The 17,420-nt window shown below is 35.4% G+C and overlaps 1 protein-coding gene and 1 pseudogene across 1 annotated transcript in view; both read left to right on the forward strand.

The window, feature by feature from the left end:
- Positions 1–17,420, forward strand: part of STAT4 (signal transducer and activator of transcription 4) — a 124,564-nt gene that overhangs the window by 34,000 nt on the left and 73,144 nt on the right. The gene's annotated exons all lie outside the window — the stretch shown is intronic.
- Positions 499–1,309, forward strand: LOC123239128 (annotated as a pseudogene).

Consider the following 17,420-nt stretch of genomic DNA (forward strand, 5'->3'; position numbering starts at 1 on the left):
ATACAAATATTAATTAAATAAAAAATAAAAAGGGAAAATAACCTATTTGTACAAAAATATCTTTCCACAGCCCCTCCAAAAATGACTATTCCCATCTTTGTCAATTTGTTGGTGAAATGAAATCTCAGTTTCAATTTACATTTCTTCTATTAGTGATTTGGAGCACTTGGAGCAAAACCTCTAATTGTTATTAGTTTGTAATTCTTTTGAGAAGTGTTTATTCATATTCTTTGACCACATATCCATTGGGAAATGTTCTTGGTTTTTACATTTGTGTTGGTAAACTGTACATTGTAGATAATAGACCCTTATCTTTTTGATGTAGAGACTTTCCCCAGTTAACAACTTCCTTCCTTGTAATCCAGCTGATTTTTTTTAGTCAAAAGATTTTCAATTTCATGTCATGACAATTATCCATTTCATCTTCTGTGATTGTCTCTCTTCCTCTTTTGCCAACCCTCTCATTCTGGAGATGAGGAAGGAGGGAATCATGTAGCGATGGTAGATATCAAGAAGGAGGAATCAACAAAGGGTTCATGGACTTTTTCCCATAGAAAATTTGAGGTAAATGACTGTTGGAAGAAGAAACTCACCATCTCTTTCCTAGTCTCTAGCTGCCAAGAATTCACTGAAGCATGTAATGAGTGGGAGCTATGGACCTTTTATGAGAAATGGATAGATGGTCACTAGAATGGTAAAAAATGGAATGTTTATGTAGTCCATATTAGTGGTACAAATGAAAAACAAGTTTTCCCATAAAACAAAGTAGTTCGACTCATAGATTTTTCTACCTGCTATTCTGTAAAGGTCATTCTTGCAATTGCCCTAGGAGAGTTGAAGAAAGAAAACATGAATCTGTAGGGGATGTATTGTGGATATCAACCTAAATGACCTCAATTTAGTTATTGAAAATGAAGATGAAAAAATTATATCAGCACTAATAGATACTACTGTGCATCCTTTCCTGGAGCCCAAAAGAGCTAGCAGAATCTACAAACTTTTCAACTCCTCTAAAGAGAATGATATCCAGTAGTATGTGTGAAAACCCATTTAGGAAGATCAGAAACCAGGAACAAGGCTCCTAAAATTCAGCAACTGGTGACTCTCCATGTTTTGTAGCACAAATGTCATTTTGAAGATGCAATGTATCCAGAACAAGGAAGAATCAGCAGAATATGCTAAGCTTTTGACTAAAAGAATGAAGGAATCCAAAGAAAAACAACAACAAATCATTAAGAGCTGCAGTGTACCTTCCCTGGGATATTTGGTTTCTAAAACTGAATCCAGGCAAAATTTTTTAAAAAATTAATGTATTAGAAATAAATAATTTTAATTTAATTATTTAATTTTTTAAAAAAGGAAATGTTCATGGAATAAGTAGCCTTTGACTTGAGCTAAAGAGAAAGTGGGTGAGAGGTAGAATGATAGGTCAGGCTTGATGTAATAAAGACCTAGATTTAATTCCTGCCTTTGAGAATTACCAGCTGTGTGATCATGGACAAATCACTTAACCTCTAATTGTTCCAGTCAGTTCTCTAAGAAGATAAGTTCTAGACTAGTGGTGATATACTTTGGGAGAAAGAATCTTCACACTGGGAATTGCTACATTGATGAAATTACAGGGACAAAAAGTAAATAAATAAATAAACTTAAAGGATATGCAGGATATCAACAAAGAAGGAGGAAGGAAAATATTCCAATCTCATGAAATTCCATGAGCAAAGGTACAGAGGTGGGAAAGCATAGTATATATGTATATGTAAATATGGTACTTTTTTATATATTTAATTTTGCTTTGTGCATTTTCCTGTTATTTCCGACCATCTCTAAGCTGAGGTTATATCTTTCCTTTTATCCCTAGTGTTATATGTATTTAGTGAAGAATAAGAATAGATTTATGAGATCATGGAAATTACCCTTTTTATAATATGTGGGCATTCATCAAGAAAGATAATGTCTAAAGAAATTCTGGGACTTCCCCATGTAATAAATATTTCCTGAAAAAGTAGGGTTGTTGTTGCCCTTCCTGTGTCTATTCCTAATAGCAGAAGAAAGGAGGAGGAGAGATAACAATCTGAGATTTAAAAAAATAGCAAATCAGTTATGACATGATTATTTCCTCTTGCCCTACATAATAAGCACTAGCCAGTCCTACAGAATGGCCCATTGTGAACCCAACTGTAAAAGCTATCAGAAAAACCAAACACTTATGATAGAAATTCCCAGATGGTAGAATTATTTTAAAAATAACTTTACTTTTTCCTTTTGCTAGTTTTGTCATGAGGATTCATACTTCTGAAAAGAGCTAACCTAGACAGTGAGAAAGAAACTAAGGGATCATCTAACATTGTTTTATAGTTGAAGAAATGAGGGCTGGAGAGATGCCCAAATTTGCCAAAGTAGTTGGTGAAGCACCAGGATTTATATTTTAGTTTTGACTCCTAGTGCTCTTTCTTTTGAGAGTTTCTCATGAAATTCCATTGCTATACCATTCCCTCTTGGTTTTCCAAATGGAGTTTATCCAAAAATTTATGTTCAGGTACTAGCATCATCCTTCTTCTATGAATAAGTAGAGTTGACTATATCATCTTTAGATAGTATCTTAGATACTTGTTTTTGTTGTTATTCAGTCATTTTTAGTTATGTCTGATTTTCTGTGAACCCATTTGGAATTTTCTTGTCAGACACTGGAATGGTTTGCTATTTCCTTCTGCAGCTAGCTTTATAGATTAAGAAACTAAGGCAAACAGGGTTAAGTGACTTTCCTAGGGTCAGATGTTTAAGTAACTGTCTGAGGCTAGATTTGAGCCCAGGAAGACTTATCTTCTTGACTTGAGGTCCAGCACTCTATCTAAGTGCCCCAGACAACGTTGCCAACATCAACATAGACTTCAGAGAGGTGTAGCTATGAAAGGCAACCATGTGGACATAGAAAAACATGAAAACACCATGGCAGTGATCACAGATCAAATGAGTAGCCCAAATGAGAATGAAGACAATATTCCCTGATCTTGGATCCAAGATTTCTTATGAGTAAAATGGGAATTTCACTATCCTCAGAAGTATTAACTAAGACCATCTTCTCCCTTCCATGAATGTCAGTTTCTAGGAGGTTTGATAAGGCTCAATTATTCCTTAATTGGATCACAGATTCAGAGCTGAAAAGAAGCCTAAAGATCTTCTCCTCCAACTCTTTCACTTTTCCTATAAGGAAACTGAGACCAAAGTTTTTAAGTGACTTGTCCAAAATCACTCAGGTACTAAAAGGTGGAGCCAAGTTTTGAACCCAATCCAAGACTCTTCTTCGCAATCCAAGACTATACTTCAAACTTCCTAATTCAATAAGAATTTTTAAGGGCTTACTGTGTGCTAGGCACAAAAAATATAAAAAGGAAATAGTTTTTGGCCTCAGGAAACTTACTCTTGAGTGAATGACCATAGCTACTCCCTCAGTTTTTAAGATGTACTTTATCTAGAGTTATTGAGTTGGAGGAACTGCCAATAGGCCCAGTTAGCTGTATTATAAAGTATAGTTAAGGGGAGTAAGATGTAAGAAAGCTGTAAAGGTAGGAAGTGGCCCAATTATAAAGAATATTAAATGAGAAGCACTGAGGCTCACTGAAGAGAAGTCCAGTGGATATGATCAGATCTATATAATAGAGAGACCAATTAGTTGATTATCATAATAGTCAATGTGAGTGGTGATGAGAGCTTGAACTAGAGTAGTAGTAGTATGAATGGAGAGACAGGGATGGATGGAGAGAAGTTGTAGAGATAGAATTGGTAAGATTTGGAAACTGACTGGATATAAGGATAACTACGAGGTTGTGAGCCTGGGTGAATAGGTTAGTATTTCTGTGTTTCAAAAGAAACAATGGAAATATAGAAAAAAATCTGAGTTATACTTTTGACATGTCAGGCTTGAGATATTAATTGGAAATCCATATGGAGAGATGTCTGGTGGGCAGTTGTTGAGAGTAGAATTCAGGAGAGAATTTAAGGTATGGCATGAAGTTCTCTATAGAGAGAATAGTTGAACCTAGGAGAATTGAAGATATCACTAAGAAAAAATAAAAGACTAAGACAGGGCCTTTGAGGACACTTTATCATTAGTAGGTTGAAGATAGATAATAATTCAGAGAAGGTGATTTTACAGTGATGAAATGGATCAAAAAACAATAGTGGAATCAAGAGGTGAGAATATTCATCAGGAAGAGGTAGTCAAATGTGTCAAACACTGGAAAAAGGACAAATACAACAAGAACTGAGATAGGCTTTTGATTTGGCAATCAAGGGATCTATGGTAACCTTGGAGAGAACAGTTATGGTAAAGCAATAGAAGATAAAGAAAGCTAGATTACAAGAAGTTGAAAATCGAGTGAGAGGTGAGAAAATGGAGGCAATAAGTATAGACACTTTTTTCTAAGAGTTTGGCTGGGAAAGAGAAAAGAAATATAAGACACTAACTTGAATGGATAGCAGAGTCAAAAGAGGGTTTCTCAAAGACAAAGTCAATGGATCAGAATAGACTGAACATAATCAATAGAGAACAGTGGTTAGTGAGACAAACTCCCTAAGGAATACAAGGAGACAGGGAAGGAAAAGCCCAAAGGATTGGCCTTAGTAAGGAGAAGGACCATCAGGCAGCAAATGTAGAAGAGTTTTGAGCTCTGGAGAAGGGAAGAAGGAACTCAAAACCTCTATTTTATAATTAAAGTAGAAGGTCCACCAAAGGGAAGGGAGAGAAGAGGAAGAGGAGAGGCTGTTAATAGGACCTGAACTAAGCTTTGAAGGAAATCAGAAATTCCAAAAGATGAAGGTGAAGGTGAAGGGTATGTCCAAAGCATGGAGAGTAGCCTGGAATAGAAATATAATTTAAGCATAATATTTAGATTAAAAATCTAGAATCCATTACAAAACAATTTCCAAAAAGAAAAATCTTTTACAATTTATGACACCTCCATCTTCTTGACAGGTCTAAAGCATAGTGGAAAAATGGGGACACCAATACACTGTTGGAAGAGTTGTGAATTAATCCAACCATTTTGGAGAGCAATTTGGAAATTACGCTGTGTGTACTCTTACCCTAGTTTCAGAAGGAGATCGGGGGGAAGGAAGAAAAGAACCTATATGTTCCAAAATATTTATAGCAAGACTCTTTGTGGTGGCAAAGAACTGGAAGTTGAGGGGATGCCCATCAATTAGGAAGTGGTTAAACAAATTGTGGTATGATTGTGATAGAATACGACTGTTCAATAAGAAGCTAAGAGCAGACTAATTTCCAGGAAGGGTAGAGAAGGATTGGGACACATGGATAAATTCTAGAAATAAATAGTTTTTTTCAAAAAGAAGAGAAAAACTGTGCTGTGTCCGGCTACAAAATAGTAAGGGGTTAAGTAATAAGTAATAGATATTTCAACTCTTCTACAGAATCATGAAATATATATATATATATATATATATATATATATGAAGAACAACTGTGTGTATATGCAGATATGTGTAACATAAATACAAACACATGAATATATGTATATAATAGATATTTGCATATATATGTAGATATCTATATCGATTGACATCTACAAGGTAGCTAGGACACACAGTGGATAGAACGCCAGGCCTGGGGTCATGAAGAGGAGTCTTCCTGAATTTAAATCTTGTTTCAGATATTTACTAGCTATGTGACTCAGGACAAGTCATTTAACCCTATTTGCCTAAATTGCCTCATCTATAAAATTAGCTGGATGAGGAAATGGCTAATCATTCCAACATCATTGCCAAGAAAACTTCAAATTGATTGCCAAGTAGGGCACAACTTTAAAAATTGGAACTTTTGCAAAGATTTCTCACATGGCAATCTTCAAGAAAACCAAGAATTCTAAGAAATGAAGGTGAGGAAGGAGTAGAAGTCAGTCACTGGAGACATCCTATGCCAAGGCAATGGAAACAGGAGCTGGAATGTTATATTCCTAGAACAGTAGGACAGTTACTGGAATATTAAACTAGAACAAATATGGAAGGCTTTACATCTCTAGCTGAGGAGTCTGTATTTTATTCTAGAACCTAAAGAGAGCCAGTGATTCTTTTTAAGGAAAGGAATGACATGGTTAGACTTGGGCTTTAGAAGGATTATTTCAGCAACTGTGTGAAGTGTGGGGTTGAGAAAGGAAATAGTAGAAGTGAGAGTCCAACTAGGAGGCTGCAGAAATAGTTCAGAAGAGAGGTGATAAGGGCTTATTTAAGAGTCATATGCATGTGAATCAGGGCAGTTAGCTGGAGAGCCAGGCCAGGAGTCTGGAAAATCTTGGGGTCTATTGAGATGTACAGAACTCTTTACCACTACAGTAATGATCCCATATGGCTATGATGATTGTTTTTGTAACTTCTTTGTATGATTTTGTTGTCTCCTCCCTTGTAACTCCACTTTTCACCTGCTATTAGTGTACTTTTCTATAACAGAACTTTATTATTGCCTCTGACTCGAAATTCCTTATGTAGTAAGGATCTGGAACCAAGCTAGTAAAAAATATGTGTAATATTAGAGTGAATAAACTCTGAATCAGGGACTTTCTTATGAGTAAGGTATAGAAACTCAGGGCATCTATGTGACCTTGGGCAAGTCACTTATCCTTGTTTGCCTCATGTTCCTCATTTGTAAAATGAGCTGGAGAAGGAAATGGCAAACCACTCCAGGCTCTTTACCAAGAAAACCCCAAATGGGGTCATGTTGGGCACAACTGGAACAAAATAAATTTTGAGACATTTATTTTGTCTGCTTAGCAGCCTTTGTTTTTGATATCTTTGTACTCAGTTATGTTTACAGTATGATATTTTACAATTAATTTCCTTCAGCTGAAAGCAACAGACTTCTGATCTGATTAGTGAGAGACCCTATAATAAATGAATTAAGAAGCAAATTTATTTATATGAGGGAAAGTATTATTTTTTTAGATGAGCCAGCCAAGAAGTGGACAGAATAACTTTTGCTCGGATTTTAGACCAGCTAGAGTTTCAAAACTTGACAAGCTTTCAGCTGTTTTTCTAAGGGAATAAAAAAGGAATGTGTCATGACTGTGGAAAGTTACCATGACTGGGAGTGACAATGTATAAAGTTTGAAGGAAAAATTTCAGCTAATGACTTATTTGTGAAAAGAATCTATTTGGAAAAAAATATTCTCTAAGTTGTGGTAGTTTTAAAGATTTCATTATGAACTTTTCTCTAGCAACCCTTTCCTCTCATTGGATCAACATCTTTAGTTTATTCTATCCAAGTGATTCCCAAAGTGGGCTCTACCGCCCCTGGTGGGTGCTGCAGTGATCCAGGGGAGTGGTGATGGCCACAGGTATATTTATCTTTCCTATTAATTGCTATTAAAATTAAAAATAATTTCCAGGGGGCTAAGTAATATTTTTTCTGGAAAGGGGGCAGTAGGCCAAAAAAGTTTGGGAACCACTGTGCTATACTAACAATAGAAGCACTGTGCTGGATCAACCTGGCTGCCATAGTCAAAATTATTATTGAAGAGGCTCCTCTGTATAGCATTCCATAAGAATGGTAATCTGAGAGGGAGCCTGCTTTGAAATTTTTGCTTGAGAGTTTGGAATTTAATTCTATACTGTAGGAAAATATAAGTAATACCACTGGTCAATAATTGTGAGGATCACACAGCTAGAAAGTATGTCTGAATTAGGAGTTGAATCCAGGTCTTTCTGATTCCCAATCCTGGGCTTTAACTAGGGCACTATATCTATTAATAAGCTAATTCAATGGGCTAACCATCCAACATCATGTCATAATTTGTTGATTTGTATTGACAATCTATTCTCTATTGACTTTTTTTTTCTTGTGCATCTGTTTCCTTTGAATGGCAGGGATACTCAGTGATGAAGGAAGCATTGAATAGGATTCAGTACAGTCAGTATAACATCATTTACAAATAGGAATATATAGACAATCTTACCCTCTATAGGGAATTTGTTCATAGGATGGCCATGCCACAGAGAACTTTTGGCAATAATAACAATAACAATAATAACTGGATTTAGATAGCACTTTAAGACTTGCATTTTGCAAGTATTAATTCATATCTTCTTGCTTTGCTTAGATTGTTTTTGTCTTAATAATACCACTTGTGATCTCTTTTGTCTGGGATAGATATTTTCTTCTTTAAAGTATTATGAAAATTGGTATGCATGCCTTTAAAATTATGTTGCTACTGGCATGAATTTCTTCTCTATGTATTTGGTCAGGTCCAGCCACACTTTTCATTTTTATATTTTTAAATGTTATTGTAACTCCCTCTTATAGCACTGAGATAGTAGGAATCCAAATACAGTTGTCCCATAGCATTATTAATTGTCCAAATGATCATTCTAGAAATTCAGCTCAACAAATACACATCACGCTTGAGCTAAAGCCAAGGTACTGCAATGGATGTCAGGAATACACAGACAAGAAAGTCAAAGCAAACACAGTTCTAGAAACTGTTTTCTGCTGGGTTTTACAGTAGTATATTTCCCCTTTTAATTTGGAAACTAATGTAAAGAATAAAGAATCTAAAGTTGATTTTAAGGAAGTAGGTGCCTTAAAAAAATTGTAAAAGGAGCTTATGCTCTATGGGGGTGGTGAGAACACTTAGAGACACAGATAAGCAAATACAAAGTATACAAAATAAATACAAAGTAACTTCAAGAATGGAATATATATTATGGCCATTGTGGATTTTAAAATTAATATTCAATATCTCCAAAGTATAATATTTATAAAGATTTATTAATATTTAACTAGAGAGCTAGAGAACACAGGGAACACTCACCACTCAATTCACATGGAAGAGAGAGGGCATGGCAGAGTGAACTCAAACTATATACAGACCTAAGGAAGAAAGTATACAAAAGGCAAAAGGAATTGTGGGTAACACAGAAAGGAATTTTGGGCAATGCAGTCCAGGGGTTCAAGATTTTCCAACTATACACCATATAAAAAGGAAAATGAATGAAAATAAATAGATCAAGAATCCTGATGAGAATTTAGTGTAAGGGAGCTTAACCTTTTTTGGGGTGTCTTGAATCTATAGATCCCTTCTTAGAACAATGTTTTAAAATTTTTTTTAATTTTATTTTAAAATTGTTATTATAAATAATGTTTTTAAATAAAATACAGAGGATTATAAAGGAACCCAGTTATAGGAAAATAAAGATTTTTTCCCCCATTGAAGTTCCTAGACACTCCCACTCCCCAGGAAAAGATCTGTGGGTCCTGGGAGGATGTAGTATTCCCCTATTGACCCTGCTTTCTATAACTGAATCTTAATCCTCCAGTGTAGATGCAACTGTCAAAAGGTTAAATTTCTGTTCAGGTACCCAGTTTACATCTAAGGAAAGTCCTGTGGACCAGTCAGAATCATCAGGGAAAACAATCCTTTAATGTGAATAACATGTAAACCAATGGAAATGATGCAAAGTGAACACTGTATACAGTAACAGAAATACTGCATAGTGATAAGCTGTGAAGGACTAAACTATTATCAGCAATACAAGGTTTCAGGACCCCAAAGGATTCATGATGAAAAATTCTATCCACAGCCAAAGAACTGTTGGAATCTAATTGCAGATCAAAGCATGCCATTTTCACTTTATTTCCCTAATGAGTTTTTTTTTATTATATGTGAGATATATGTCTTCTTTATAGCATGAGAAATATGGAAATATGTATTGCATAGCAGCTCTGGTAAATCTATACCAGACTCTTTACCACCTTGGGGAAGAAGGGAAGGGAGGGAGGAAAAGAATTTGAGTCATAAAATGTCAGATAACTATTGTCAAAAATTGTTTCTATGTCTAATTGAAAAAAATTAAAAATGAAAAAGAAAAGAAATTAATTAACCAAAATGTAAATAACTCCTAAGCTTAGGTAGTTGTATTGATGTTCAGTGCTAACCTCTTGGTAAAATATTTTTAAAAACACCATAATTTCAATGGGAAGGAGATCACTAACAAATGTTAGGATCAGGAAAGGCCATTTTTATTAAGGGAATCTCAAAGACAGGTAGGGATTGATTTCCCAAAGTGGAAGTAATGAAGTAATGAAGGAGAGAAAATCAGCCATGAGAGACAGCCTGGGCAGAAGTATGGAGACCATAAATGGATGTTATGAACATGGACCAATAAGTAGGACACTTTGGCTGGATCATAAAATGAGAGGATGTAGTTCTCTGTGTGACACAAAACACAAATGGAATTCATTGAATGTTCTATATTACTTAAACTTGTCATGCTCCTGGTCTTTGACCTTGGAAGTACTGCAAGTCTCATGAGGATGGCCATGTTTGTGAGCACACTCCCACCCAACGAGGTCATTCTTTCATTCACAAACCCACCACTACCACATTTAATCACCTATTGCACAGACAGGGATGCAGATGACTATGGTGCCTTCTTCTTGAAGTTTATTCAATTGCCCAGGGGCTAAAGTACTAAATGAAATGCTGGGACTAACTAATGCTGACACAGAGCTCAATAACTCAATCTTGGATAAACATCAAAACATAAATTACAAAGGAAAAAAGTTCCAATTTGATAACTGCAGGGAAAGTAAAAAAGCAGTTTGGCAGAAATTAGGTTTAGATTTAAACTATATTCTACAGTAAATTAAATTACAATGCAATATTAAATTATTTACAACTATAATTAAAATACAATTAATATATTAAATTAACATAATATTAAATTACAAAGACAATATATTTTAAATGGAAATATAACTTAAGTATTAAATATTATATCATTAAAAATTAGAAGAAAAGCAGATCACATATCTTTCACAGCTGTTGACAGAGTAATAGTGACTAAAAGAAAGTTAATAGCCAGACAGTATCTAGTTCTTCTGGATGAATCCAAGTTACCTGGCCCAGATGAATTATGTTCTGGTACTGAAAGAAATAGCAAATTTTATTGCTAAGTCACTGTGAACAGCAGAAGAGATACTAGTAGTTGCAGTTATGTCCAACTTTTGGTGACCCCTTTTGAGGTTTTCTTGGCAAAGCCACTGGAGTGCTTTGCCACTTCCTTCTCCAGCTCATTTTGCAGATGAGGAAACTGAGGCAGAGTTAAGTGACTTACACAAGGTCACATAGCTAGTGTCTGAAACCATATTTGAACTCAGGAATATGAACCTTTCTAACTCCAGACTCAGCACTTTATCCACTACATCAGGTCTACCTGTCCCCTCCACCTATATGCACCAGACTGTGGAGATAAAAAAGGACAAATGCTGTCCCAATTTTCAAAAGAATAAATTTTGAGGGGCAGCTAGGGGGCTCACGGGATAGAGAGATAGGCCTGGAGATATGAGGTCCTGGGTTCAAAAATCCTAGCTATGTGATCCTGGGCAAGTCACTTTACTCCAATTGCCTAGTCATTACCACTCTTCTGCCTTGAAACCAAAACTTAGCATTGATTCTAAGACAGAAGGTAAGGGTTTTTTGAAAAGAGTGAATTTTCCTAATTTTCAAAAGAATGAATTCTGTATTTTATAGACCAATAAGCATGACTTCAATTCCTCACAGATGTGTATACTATATCATTAAAGAGATGGTTAATAAGCAACTAAAAGGTCAGTTATAATATAGCAAAGAGTCAATTAAAGAGTAACTTTTAAAGATTCAACATCAACTCTGGTGGACTGTTCTTGGTCTTTGGTCTATTTTACATTTTTATTAGTAATTTAAAGAAAAGAATATATGTCCTATTTATCAAAATTTCAGATTATACCAAGTGGAGTGGAATAATGAACACATTGCATAATAGAAGCAGAATTTTTAAAAAATGTTGATAGACTAGAACAACGGTTGGCAACCTTTTTGGCCGTGAGAGCCATAAATGCCTGCGGAAGGAGGAGGATGGAGGCGGAAGGCGCTGGAATATGGGGTGGGGGCTGAAGGGCCAGATATGCTGACCCCTGGACTAGAACATTGAGTCAAATTCAATAGGGACAAACTTGTGCTTAAAACAAATCAGTTTCACAAATACAAGATGGAGTAGGCATGGCTGGACAGTAGTTCAGTGGGGGGAAAAAAAAAGATCTTAAGGTCTTAGCACAATGCAAGTTCTATGAGGCAACAGTGTGATAAAGGAGTCACAAAAACTAATGTCCTCTGAGGTTGCATTGAGAGAATTAATGTCCAGGAATAGGGAAATGATAACACTTTGGTACTCCACCTTGGTGACCACATTGAGAGTACTTAGTTTAGTTCTAGGCACCTAAAACAAAAAACTGAAGACCATTGAGAAGAGAGAAACCAGGATGATGAAAGGTCTTAAGTTCATGCCCTACGAAGGTCAATTAAAGGAACCAGAGATACTTAGCTTGGGGAAAGCTTGGGTCAGCAACAGACAGGGTATCTGTCTTCAGGTCAAGCCTGTCGAGAGAAAATACAGAATTAGGAGCAATGTATGGAGGAAGAGAAGGGAATCAGCCTTTTTGTAGTACCTATTTTGTACCAGGTACTGGGCTGAGCATGCTATCTTATTTGAACCCTAGAACAATACTGCAAGGAAGGTATTAATATTATTCCCACGCAACAAATGAAGAACATGAGATTGATAGAGTTGTAAGTGACTGCCCAGGGTCACATCACTAGTGAGTATCTGAGGCTAAATTTTAATAATAATAATAATAATAATAGCAGTAGCAGCAGCAGCAGCAGCAGCAGGAGTAGTAGTAGTAGTAGTAGTAGTAGTAGTAAAAAATTTATATAGTACCTACTATGTGACAGGCACTGTGCTGAGTGCTTTACAACAGTATCTCTCCTTTGATCCTCACAACAACCCAGGGAGGTAAGTGCTATTTTATCATCCCCATTTTACAGCTGAGGAAACTGAGGCAAAAAGAGATTAAGTGAATGCCCAAGGTCCCACAACTAGTATGAATCTGAGGCCAGATTTGAACTTGGTTCTTCTGGACACATGGCCCAGTTCTCTAACCATTGGACCACCAGCTGTCTCTAAGAAAGAGAAAAATTGAGTCTTATTATAAGGAAAATTTCCCCAATAATGTGAACTATCCAAAAGTGGCATGGTTATTTTGGGAAGTGGTAGCTTTTCTCTCACTGAAAGCCACTAAACAAATGTATAGTGAACACTTTTTTGGAGATTTAAGGATGTCTTAGAAGAAATTTTTTTTTAGGTATGGATTGGACCGATGGCTACTGGCACTCATTCTAATTCTAAAATTCTCTGATATATGATCTTTTCCCATTTATACTTCTTAGTGTTAAATTTGACCTTTTCTCTAATAAGTCAAATATCTTGCTGAATATAGAAAACTGATTCTGAAATGATACCCACATCTGTAACCAGTCATTTCCTATGAAGATTGAATCAATTTCCTTTCTTAAAAAAATTTTGTTCAGTGCTCACCATATCTATCACTTTCTGCATCTCATCTTGAATAAAATATTCAAGATATGTACAACCTCAAGATTCTGAAGATTCTAACCTTTGCCTTCTCTCACATTTTCATCCTGAACTCTTTTTTCTAGCATCTAACAAGAACCAATATGAATTAATTTAAGGAAGATTATCCCCCCAAGTAAAACTGTAAAAATAGGCAGAACTTATCTTCAGGACTGTTTCTTTTTATTTTTATTAAACCTACTGTCCTTAGTGTTAATATATTTGTCTCCTCTAGTTTCTTAAGATGACGATTCTCCAACTTTTTGGTCTATACAGAGTTTTGAGAGGGAGAAAAACCTCATGAGACAGTTTCCTTCTTGTTATATAAGAAAGGAAATACTCTGTATCTGAAGTGAATTTGTTATGTGCCCTACTAAATCATAAACTTCTTGAGGATAAGAACCATGTCTTAGCTATCTATGACAAGGAAGTTACTACTTTATAAAGATGCCCACTCCATTTATGTGCAGTTCTAATTGTTAAGAACTTTTTTCTGATATAGATAGTTGTTTAAAGAGACTCTATAGCTTTTTAAAAATTTATTTCAAATTTATTTGTTTGTTTGTTACATCAAAATATCCAGCTAACTTCCTTCTCTCCCTCCATTAGACAGCATTTGACAAAAAAGACATAATTTTCCAAAAATACATATGTATATATAAAACCACCTCTTGCTTATTTTGATTTATTAGTTCTTTCTTTGGAGGTGGACATAAAAGTCAAACAATATTTCTGTTGCTATATAAATTTTTGATAAACTTTCTAGATCCATTCTTGATGAATGGAATTGGTTTCTTTAATAGAACTTTGCAATTTCTTTTGCCCCCTCCCAAATATAGACATCCCAAACCATTAATTATCTTTGAGGTGCAAGGTACTGGGGATACAAAGGTGAAATATTGACAGCCCCTCTCAGAACTTACTACTAGAAAGGATACAGCCTATACACAATGAGAGGACAAAAGAGATACTGATAAAGTGCTGTAAGAAAATTGGATGAGACAGAACATTTTCATCTGTGCTAAGCCTTGAAGAAAAAGAAAGAGTTTTACACATTAATATGAAGAGGGAATTTGTTCCAGACAGGGGAGATGACTTTGAACTAATGAACAGAGATGAAGTATGGCAGGTCAAGTTTGGGAAATAACTATTTCATCAAGGTCAGGTAGATTGAATTAAAAGGAATGGTATGAAATAAGGTTGGTAAATTAGAATTAGGCTACAGAGGACTCTAAATTCTTGGATAATGACATTATGATTACATTTTATGATCTTGTTTTTGTTCTTTTTAATATAACGTCATATAGGCAATTTAAGGATGTGTATATGTACTGTGAATCGAAGGACATTGCAGGGCCAGTTGGCTATGTGGTACCTTTATTTCCTAACATTAGCTTCTTTTTTAAAATTTAATTTAATTTTTATCATCATGCAAAATATACTTCCATTTTGGCCATTGTTGTAAGAGCATACTTATATAAAACCAAAACCCCAAAATTAAACTGTAAATACACTGATGTGAAAGATAGTATGATTTGATCTGCATCCATCCAACTCCAACAGTTCTTCCTCTAGAAGTGGATAGCATTCCCTGTTATAAATCTTTCAATATTGTCCCAGATCATTGCATTGCTGAGAGTAACCAGGTTTTTACAGTTGATCATCATGCAACATTGCTATTATTGTATACAATGTTCTCCTGGTTCTGCTTATTTCCCTCTGTATCAGTTCATGCAGATCTTTCCAGCTTTTTCTTAAATAATCTTGCTTATCATTTTTTATAGCACAATAGTATTCCATCATCAACATGTACCACAATTTGTTCAGCCATTCCTCAACTGATGGATATCCCTTCAGTTTCCAATTCTTTGCCACCACGAAAAGAGCTGCTACAAATATTTTTGTACAAATAGGTTATTTTCCCTTTTTATGATCTCTTTGGGATACAGATCCAGTAGTGGTATTACAGGATCAAAGGGTATACACAGTTTTATAGCCTTTTGGGAATAGTTCCAAATTGTCCTCTAGAATGATTGCATCAGTTCACAACTCCACCAACTATGCGTTAGTGTTATAATTTTGCCACATACCCTCCAACATTTCCTTTCCTGTAACATTGGCTAATCTGATAGATGTGAGGTGGTGCCTCAGAGTTGTTTTAATTTGTATTTCTCTAATCAAGAGTGACATAGAATTATTTTTATGTGTTTATTTTTTAAAATTTATTTATTTATTTAGAATATTTTCCCATGGTTACATGGTTCATTATTTTTTCTACCCCTCTTCCCTCCCCCTCCCTGAGCTAACAAGCAATTCCATGGGTTATATATGTATCATTGTTCAAAACCTATTTCCATATTATTCGTATTTGCAGTAGAATGATCTTTTAATACCAAAGCCCTAATCATATCCCTGTCAAACCCTGTGATTGATCATATGTTTTTCTTCTGCATTTCTGCTCCCACAGTTCTTTCTCTGGATATGGTTAGAATTCTTTCTCATAAGTTGCTCTGGATTGTCCTGGATCAATGCATTGCTGCTAGTAGAAAAGTCTGTTACATTTGTTTATGCCACAATGTTTCAGTTTTTGTGTATAAGGTTCTCCTGGTTTTGCTCCTTTCACTCTGCATAAATTCCTGGAGTTCTTTCCAGTTCACATGGAATTCCTCCAGCTCATCATTCCTTTCAGCACAATAGTATTCCATCATCATCAGATACCACAATTTGTTCAGCCATTCCCCAATTGATGGACACCCCCTCATTTTCCAAGTTTTTGCTAACACAAATAGTATTGGCAATAAATATTTTTGTCCAAGTATTTTTCCTCATTATCTTTTTGGGGTACAAACCCAGCTGTGGTGTGGCTGAATCAAAGGACAGGCATTCTTTTAAAGCCCTTTGCACATAATTCCAAATTGCCCTCCAGAATGGTTGGATTAATTCACAACTCCACCAGCAGTGTATTAGTATCCCAATTTTGACATATCCCCTCCAATATTTATCACTTTCCTTTGCTGCCATATTGGCCAATCTGCTAAGTGTGAGGTGGTACCTCAGCATTGTTTTGATTTGCATTTCTCTAATCAGGAAGGTTTAGATTTTTATAATTATTGATCGCTTTGATTTCTTCATCTGAAAATTACTTGTTCATATCCTTTGACCATTTGTCATTTGGAGAATGGCTTGTATTCTTATAAATTTGACTTAATTCTCTTTAAAATTGAAAGATTATATATGCCTTGATCAGAGAAATTCATTATAAAAATTTTCCCAGTTTGTTGTTTCTCTTCTAATCTTATTTACCTTAGTCTTGTTTGTACAAAAGCTTCTTAATTTAATATAACCAAAACTATTGATTTTATATCTTATAATACTCTCTATCTCTTGTTAGGCCACAAATTCTTGCCTTCTCTAAAGATCTGCAAGGAAAACTATTCTATATTCCCCTAATTTACTTATTGTATCACTTTTTATATCTAAATCATATGTCCATTTTGACTTTATTTGGTATAGAGTGTGAGATATTGGTCTATACCTAGTTTCTGCTATGCTGCTTTCCAATTTTCCAAGCAGTTCTGTTAAACAGTGAGTTCTTATTCTAAATGCTGGAGTCTTTGGGTTTATCAAACACCAGGTTGTCAAGGTCACCATCTGGATGTGAGGGTGTAATGATTAGGGAATTGCTTAAGGCAGTGATGGGCAAACTAGGGCCTGTATCTGGCCCACAGAGAATAATTTGCCCATCACTGCCTTAAAGCATGGTGTAGAATTACAAGGAGAGGCAGCTAATTGCCCTCCTTCTCCTCTTCCTCCTCCTTTTGGTGCCCTGACCACTCCTTTCCCTGCTATGTCCCTTTACAACAAACCATAACTAAAATGCAGGAGACAGGTAATCTCAACAGCTTTGGGCCTTGGTCTGGGCATTCTACAGACTATCTTGGGCTGGGGCTCTGGGCTTTATC

Source organism: Gracilinanus agilis, chromosome 3, assembly GCF_016433145.1.
Source record: "Gracilinanus agilis isolate LMUSP501 chromosome 3, AgileGrace, whole genome shotgun sequence".
Classification (NCBI taxonomy): Eukaryota; Metazoa; Chordata; class Mammalia; order Didelphimorphia; family Didelphidae; genus Gracilinanus; species Gracilinanus agilis.